At 35.1% G+C, this 8,172-nt stretch overlaps 1 pseudogene; it reads left to right on the top strand.

The window, feature by feature from the left end:
* The first annotated feature begins 3,715 nt into the window (after positions 1-3,715).
* LOC131177436 (pentatricopeptide repeat-containing protein DOT4, chloroplastic-like) lies at positions 3,716-7,041 on the top strand (annotated as a pseudogene).
* Positions 7,042-8,172: the final 1,131 nt, after the last annotated feature.

Here is an 8,172-nt window from a genome sequence, read left to right as displayed (position 1 = left end):
GATCGCTTCTCTGGAGAACAATCGGACTGTTCGGGAGAACCCTGATTTTGCCAAAGTCTTGGGGTCTTCTATCTGCCTTCGGGAGGATCAGGACAGACTGTCTCCGGACAACCTTGACGATATCCTGACTCGATCCATGAGCCTGAATGTGGAGTGTCTGGTGAACCAGCACATAGTTCGGGAAAAGGCTCATCGCCTGGGTAAGGAGATCGAGAAGAAGAATCAGGAAGTGGCTTCTCTCCGATCCCAACTCCTATCCACTCAGGATTACATATCTCAAGTTGAGGGGCAGGCAAAGTTCTATGAAGACAAGCTGGCCGAACAGTCTCATGTTCCGCCGAAAGGGATTGTGCTCGGGAAGTCCAGCGCCTGGCCAACGAAGCTTCTCAGGTCGCTCAACTTATCGAGGAGCTTAAGGCGAAAGACGAAGAAATGGTGACAGGAATAGCAGGTGCTTATGTGAATGCTCACCAGGACCTCTTAGCCGAACTCCAGAAGCGTTACCCAGAGGAGGACTTCTCTTGGATGGTTGACCTGGCTCCCGGGGGCGAGGGTGAGGATAGTGAGGAGGAGGGAGAGGGTGAGCGAAATGTAGATCAGGCTAGGGGTGATCCCCCAGCCGAATAACTTGTACAAATTCTGAAATGAAATGAAATGAAATGACTCTTTTGTTCAATGAATGGTTGTGATCGGAAAATTTCTAAACACTTGATTGTCTGAGTATATTGAAATAACTGAAAAAGATTATTAACCTAAGTGCGAGAGATCGGAAAACATAATGAGCATGAGATCGATAGGGAATCAACATTAATCGGGACTTGATTAAAATTGGAAATTTGACTTGAACACTTAAGATCGAAATCCTCATTAAACCGGACCAAAACCTTAACTCTATTATTCCTAAACTTTTAAAAGGGAGGTCGACCATGAATACCGCAAATAGGCTCTAGTGTTAATTCAATCTCGTCTGACAAGAGAGATCGGGAATATAATTAACTGGTTAGGATATTTGACAATTGGCTTGAGAGATCGGTGAGCGACATAGCAAGACTTTAGATGATACGAGGGCTTAGCATTGATTCAATTTTCTGTGAAGAGAGATCGGTAATATGGCAAAGAGAGGTCGGAAATGTAGTTGGCTGGCAAAGGAAAATTTAGTGCTAGGGATCGGTTTCAATGTTTATTGATTCTGGGGATCGGCCAAAATATGGTGTCGACAAACTTGTCCGGGATGGTTTGCCACTTCTACTTCCATTAGAGTTCGTGTTTGAAACCTTAACTGAAGCACATCCTTTTGTAAGGCAAAAGCTAAAGGCCTATCTGCAATCTCAGCCACATTTAACATGCTGCATAAAAAATTGAGCTCTCAGTTGAAGTTCACAACATTTCATACAAAGCATCCTCACGTCAATATATTGACATCCAACCTTCATGACAAGTATATGAAAGGTTTTATATAGAGTTAAATTTAAATTAAATTTATTTACTTTGCCAAGTTTGAATATATTTAATTGTCTATAACTACTGATTTCAGGGGATAAATAGGCCTTTAATCCTCCAGTATGATAGCTACTTCATTTTTTATAGTTTATTCACTCATAAAAGGGAACCAGTGAGTCACTCTCCATTTCCTTCCAAGGTCAGACAAATTCTGAAAATTTACTAGTACCCATTACCCAATGAACGATAAAAAGTTGGGAAATGCCATTATTATTGGCCTGGCCTTTATCCATCAATAATCATTTTGACGATCATTAAGGATCAAATCATACATAATCATTAATAATGAAGCTAAAATTTTGACACTGCATCACTTATAAAGTTCAGCAACTGACTCTTCTAAGCAATTTCATGAATAGTTCAATACGGCAATCAAAATCTGATGCAACAATTGTAAATAAACTGTGGATCTGTGGTTTGGTGGTGAAGATTCGTAGGTTCACTGAAACACTTCAGTTTCATTGCATGCCCCACATATATGACTATAGAGATGGATATATGATGAAAACGAGAGATTCTAATTTTCAAAATCAGAGAAGTTATATCGTCTTTAGATGCTTAAGATACAAAACAAAAGCAGTCAGCAGATCTTTCTCTACAAAGAATCAACTACTTGATCACGCAGTAACACCTTTACAGTTTCCATTTAAAATTCATGGAGATCAAATTCTAGGAGGGCTGCGAGATATATACCTTATATAGCGTAAATGGGTTGGAATTTCCCACCTTGAGCTGCCTGCTTGCTGAAAGAAAAACAGGAAGGTTGAAGACTGGCTGAGAATTGGAAAACAACTGCATTCATATTTTCAAGGAAATCTTTTAGATTAGATGGAATATGCAATTGTTAGAATTACATATCAGTTTTATTAAACTCGGGTCAAATCAACTTATTAGATCATTAAATTAAACTCTAAATCAAACTTAATTTATAGTTGAATCAGATAAAAATTTAATTCATTTTAACCATGTTGAACGAGTTGATCAAATCAATGAACTAATATAACTCAAACAATTCAATCAGTTTATAGGATCAAAATTTCTTTTCGTATTGCTAAAGAGAATTAAACTATAAACCCCATAAAAAATTTTTAAAGTTAGCTAGCTTGTTAATCTAAAAACATATGTATCTTTTATTTTATGATAAGATAATAAATATTTAATAAATATCGAAAGTCTTATTTTAAATTATTAAAATTTAATTAATTATATTTATTTATATTAATTTTTAATTATTATATATATTTAATTTATTATTAGTGATTAACCGATTGACAGCCCCTTTCACCCAATTCTTTGAAATTTAGGGGGTGTTTGGTTTACCTGTTAGTGGTGATACCGATAGACATCCAAACAGTAAATTGTAGTGTTTAACTTAAAAATAGAGGTGATAATGAGCAAATCATGTAATAGTCATCATTTGCGGTTTGTATCACTTCTATTTTTAGAATTTTTCTCATCACCGATAAATGATTTTATTTTTTATTTTGATCATATTATCCTTTTTTATTTAACTTGAAAATTAATATATTAATATTTTTATTTTTTTATTTATAATTTTAATTAACGTATTTCAACTTTGTTAAAATATTTTTTATTAATAACATAAAATATAAAATATTTATTTATATCCCAAAACTTAAAATTAATTATAAATTTTTCTATTAACAATAATAATTATTTTATTATTTTATCTATATTTTAAAAATTATTTAATTATCTTAAAAGAATAATTATTTTTTTATTTTAATACTAAAATAAATTATATAATATAAAATATTAATAATTATATATTTATTTAATAATATAATATATTAATTTAATAATTATATATTTAATTTAATAATAAAATAAATAATATAATATAATAAATTTATAATTTTATATTTATTTAAATAATAAAATAAATTATATAATATATACCTTTATTAGTTATTTCATATATTAACAGCAACAACTAAATATAATTTTATCAAACACTTAATATAAAATAGCTATCATCAGCTATCAATTATCAGCTTATTAGTCATTTTACATATTAATAGTAATAATTAAATATAATTTTATCAAACACTTAATATAAAATAATTATCATAAGCTATCAATTAACTGCAACAGTTATCAGCTAATAGCTATAAGTTGCATTCAGGTAATTCAAATAGGCCCTTGATAACACGGTTACGGTAACCCTTTATATGAGATATTGTTAGCGCATGTGAGCCACATGGCCAGTTTATGTACGTAAGCACACGACTTCTTTTTCTCTTTTAAAAAATGAATTCTCCTCGACAGCTGCAATTTCCATTCGTTAGTTGATCTTTTTAAAAGCTTGTTTTCCCGCATTTTTTTTTTCTCTATTCAATGTTGATTTCCATGGCCAAAACCGCACCACCAAAGATCTCTGTTTCTCCACAGAACAAAAATCACAGAGACAGCTCTATCAAATCTCGAAATGCCTTCTTTTTTGGTAAACCATATCCAAAGTCCACTCTTTTTTCATCCCATTTACACAGTTCTTATACCACATTGTCCATCTCTTCCTCGGTTATTGAGGCAGAAGAATACAAAATCTCTGATTGCAACAGAAAAATCTGTGAATTATGTGAAGTGGGTAATCTTAGAAAAGCCATAGAATTGCTTCACATGTCTCCAAAAACCAAAATTGAATCAAGTACTTACTGTTCAGTATTGCAGCTTTGTGCTGACACTAACTCTTTACAAGATGGCAAACAAGTTCATTCGATTATTTGCTCTAATGGGGTTTCAATCGATGGGGTTTTGGGAACAAAACTTGTATTTATGTACGTAAGTTGTGGGGATATAAGAGAAGGGAGATTAATTTTTGATAAGATTGCAAATCGGAAAGTTTTTCTTTGGAATCTAATGTTAACTGGGTATGCATGGATCGGTGATTTTGAGGAAAGTGTACATATATTCAGGAAGATGTTGGATTTGGGGGTTGAAGTGAACTCTCATACGTTTTCCAGCATTTTGAAGTGTTTTGCAGCATTAGGAAGTCGTAAGGAAGGTGAATGGGCTCACGGGTATTTGTTGAAATTGGGTTATGGCTCCCATAATATTGTTGTTAATTCTCTAATATCTTTTTACTTCAACATTAGGAAAGTTGAGAGTGCACGTAAGTTGTTCGATGAATTGAGTGACCGAGATATTATCTCATGGAATTCTATGGTAAGTGGTTATGTGGCAAATGATCTTCCAGAGGAAGGACTGCTGGTTTTCAAAGAGCTGCTATATTTGGGAGTTAACTTGGATTTGTCTACAGTGATCAGTGTCCTTGCAGCTTGTGTAAATTGTGACAATGTTCTGTTGGGTAGAGCAGTTCATGCTTTAGCAATAAAGGCCTGTTTTGATAGGAGAATAACCTTTGCTAATACTTTACTGGACATGTATTCTAAATGTGGTGACTTGCATGATGCAATTCTAGTTTTTGAGAAGATGGGTGAAAGAAGTGTTGTATCTTGGACTTCCTTGATTGCAGGTTATGCTCGAGAAGGTTTGTCTGAAGGGGCTATTAGATTGTTCCAAAAAATGAAAAGTGAAGGTGTTAGACCAGATATTTTTACCATTTCTACAATTCTTCATGCTTGTGCTTGTAATGGGTCACTGGAAGATGGCAAGGATGTGCATAATTACATCAAGGGAAATGATATCCAATCAAATCTTTTTGTATGTAATTCTCTCATGGATATGTATGCAAAATGTGGAAGCATGGAAGAAGCTAACTCAGTGTTTCTGAAGATGCCTATGAAAGACATTATCTCATGGAATACTATGATTGGAGGGTATTCAAAAAATGGTCATCCCAATGAAGCTCTTGGTCTGTTTGTTGCAATGTTACAAGAATTAAAACCTGATGGTAGAACAATCGCTTGTATTCTTCCAGCTTGTGCTAGCCTAGCTGCTCTAGATAGAGGTAGAGAGATCCATGGCTTCATATTGAGAAATGATTGTTTTTCTGATCAACATGTTGCCAATGCACTTGTTGACTTGTATGTGAAGTGCGGGGCATTAGCTCTTGCACGGTTACTATTTGATATGATTCTCACTAAGGATCTGATCTCATGGACAGTGATGATTGCTGGGTATGGAATGCATGGATTTGGGAAAGAAGCTATTGCTGCCTTCAATGAGATGAGGCAAGCAGGGATTGAGCCTGATGAAGTTTCCTTTATTTCTATACTGTATGCTTGCAGCCATTCTGGGTTACTAAATGAAGGATGGATATTATTTAACATTATGCAACATGAATGCAGTATTGCTCCAAAATTGGAGCACTATGCTTGTATAGTGGATCTTCTTGCCCGCACTGGGAAACTATCAATGGCATATCAATTCATAAAATCAATGCCAATTGAACCCGATGCCACAATATGGGGTGCTTTGCTCTGTGGGTGCAGGATTCACCATGATGTTAAATTAGCAGAAAAAGTAGCAGAACATGTCTTTGAACTAGAACCTGAGAACACAGGATACTACGTACTTTTAGCAAATATCTATTCTGAGGCTGAAAAGTGGGAATAAGTGAAAAACTAAGAGAGAGGATTGGTGGGCGGGGTTTAAAGAAAAATCCTGGCTGCAGTTGGATAGAGGTCAAGGGCAAAGTTCATATATTTGTTTCTGGAGACGGTTCACACCTACAATCCCAGAAGATCAAGTCTTTATTGAATGAGTTAAGATCAAAGATGAAGGAGGAAGGTTACTTTCCTAAAATGGAATATTCACTGATTAATGCAGATGACCTGGAGAAGGAAATGACTCTTTGTGGGCATAGTGAAAAATTGGCCATGGCTTTTGGAATATTGAACTTACCACCCGGCAAAACGATACGGGTAACCAAAAATTTAAGAGTCTGTGGGGACTGTCATGAAATGGCCAAGTTCATGTCTAAGATAACGAGGAGGAGATCGTAATGAGAGATTCTAATCGTTTTCATCATTTTAAGGATGGTACTTGTTCTTGCAGAGGTTTCTGGTAAATCATGCGATGTTAGGAGTTTGAATGTAATAGAGCTTATCATAGCTATTTGGAGGTTGAGTCCTATTTATTGGTCAGAAAATTATTGTGAATACTGGTCAAGACAAGCATTTTGCAGATTAGGAATTCAAGTCAGGGTCCCTGTTGTATACCTAGGTCAAACTGATTATCAGTTCAAATTATGTATTCCAAACTACTGAGAAACGGAAAGCTACCCTTTTCTCATTTGTGAACGAGGGAGAGATCATGAATGGAGATCACAAAAATGGCATTGTTGTATTGTGTTTCATCGCTGTTGGATTATTACTTGTTTGTATTATAAGAGGCATTCTTCACCAACCCACCCACCAACCACCACCGCCGCCGCACCCACCCACCACCAACACCCACGCACACCCCCAACCCCCCACCACCCCCCGCCCAACAACAACCTTCCCCCGCTATTCTTTTTTTTCAATCTTTTAGCCATTGCCCTCTTACGGTGTTTGCCTCAAATTCTTTATTGTTCTTGAAAGGGTTAATGATTAAAAGGGAATCTCCAAGATAGAATGAATTGGTTTTCATGGAAAGGCAGGGCGTAAATGGTCAGAAAAAGAGGTTAGTTTTACATTCTTTTCAAGATGGCACATGGGAATAATTCCATGGCCAGCAGTCCAAATCTTTAACTGAATTGAAAATGCATATAACAGATTGAAACTATTATGATAATAATGACCTTTTCTCCCTTTCCACAAGAATTTGGAATTCTAATTCTATGCAGGTGCAATTAGCCATCTAATGCCTATTGATGAAGTTTAATTTAATTATACTGAAATTATTTTCAGGATTTTAAATTTTTAAATTCGAGTTTCAGAAAAGTTAAATACCAAAAAAGTAAATAAAACCGTCTAAATAGTTGAGAAAGTTTAAAAGACGACCCTTGTAAGTGTCACAATGTGTTATATTTCCATGACTGATTTAACCATGAAATGCTAGTTAGAAATCATGTGAATGTAATTCTAAAACTGTCCACTTAGAAAATTGTGGAAGTGAAGCATGATAAGATGATAATAGCTGTAGGATTAATATTATGCCCTTACTTAGCATCTGCAATTTTGTATTTGCTTTGCTTTCTATGATAAATCCTTTCTCACATCTTAGAAGCTTAATTCCCAGGCTGTGTTGTTCTTTGATCTGTGGGTGTGGGCAGGATGATTGAAATTGCCATGGTAGGGAATAAATCCAACATGGCATTCAGCGAAAAAGGAGATGGCAATCAATATCTTCACTCTGTTAACCATATATTTTAGGCCTCTTTTTCCCTTTCATGATCATGGTTCCAATGGCAAAAAAGTGTACAACTTTTATAATGTCTTTCTGCCTGACCTGTGTCAAGTACGGTATACCTCAACCATTCACATGAATATTTTACTTTGCCCACTAATTGTTCATTGCACCATTTTTTTTTTTTATAACTATTTAGCCTAATTGATTCTTGTTCAATAAAAAAACGGTGCACCAGATTGATTAGGATTCACCTACCATCATTGGAGAGGATGATGCTATAGAAACTTGTCTGCAAACTGCAACGGGCAAACTCTCATTCAGCCCCAACTTATTACGATTGATTGTTCTTTCTACATTAATTTTTCATCAACTGTCACCTACTAGACTCCTGTCCCCTTCTTTATCTGAGCCCAT

Source organism: Hevea brasiliensis, unplaced genomic scaffold, assembly GCF_030052815.1.
Source record: "Hevea brasiliensis isolate MT/VB/25A 57/8 unplaced genomic scaffold, ASM3005281v1 Scaf479, whole genome shotgun sequence".
Classification (NCBI taxonomy): Eukaryota; Viridiplantae; Streptophyta; class Magnoliopsida; order Malpighiales; family Euphorbiaceae; genus Hevea; species Hevea brasiliensis.
Note: the sequence above shows the minus strand (reverse complement) of the source record. Positions and strands in the feature narration are given on the sequence as shown.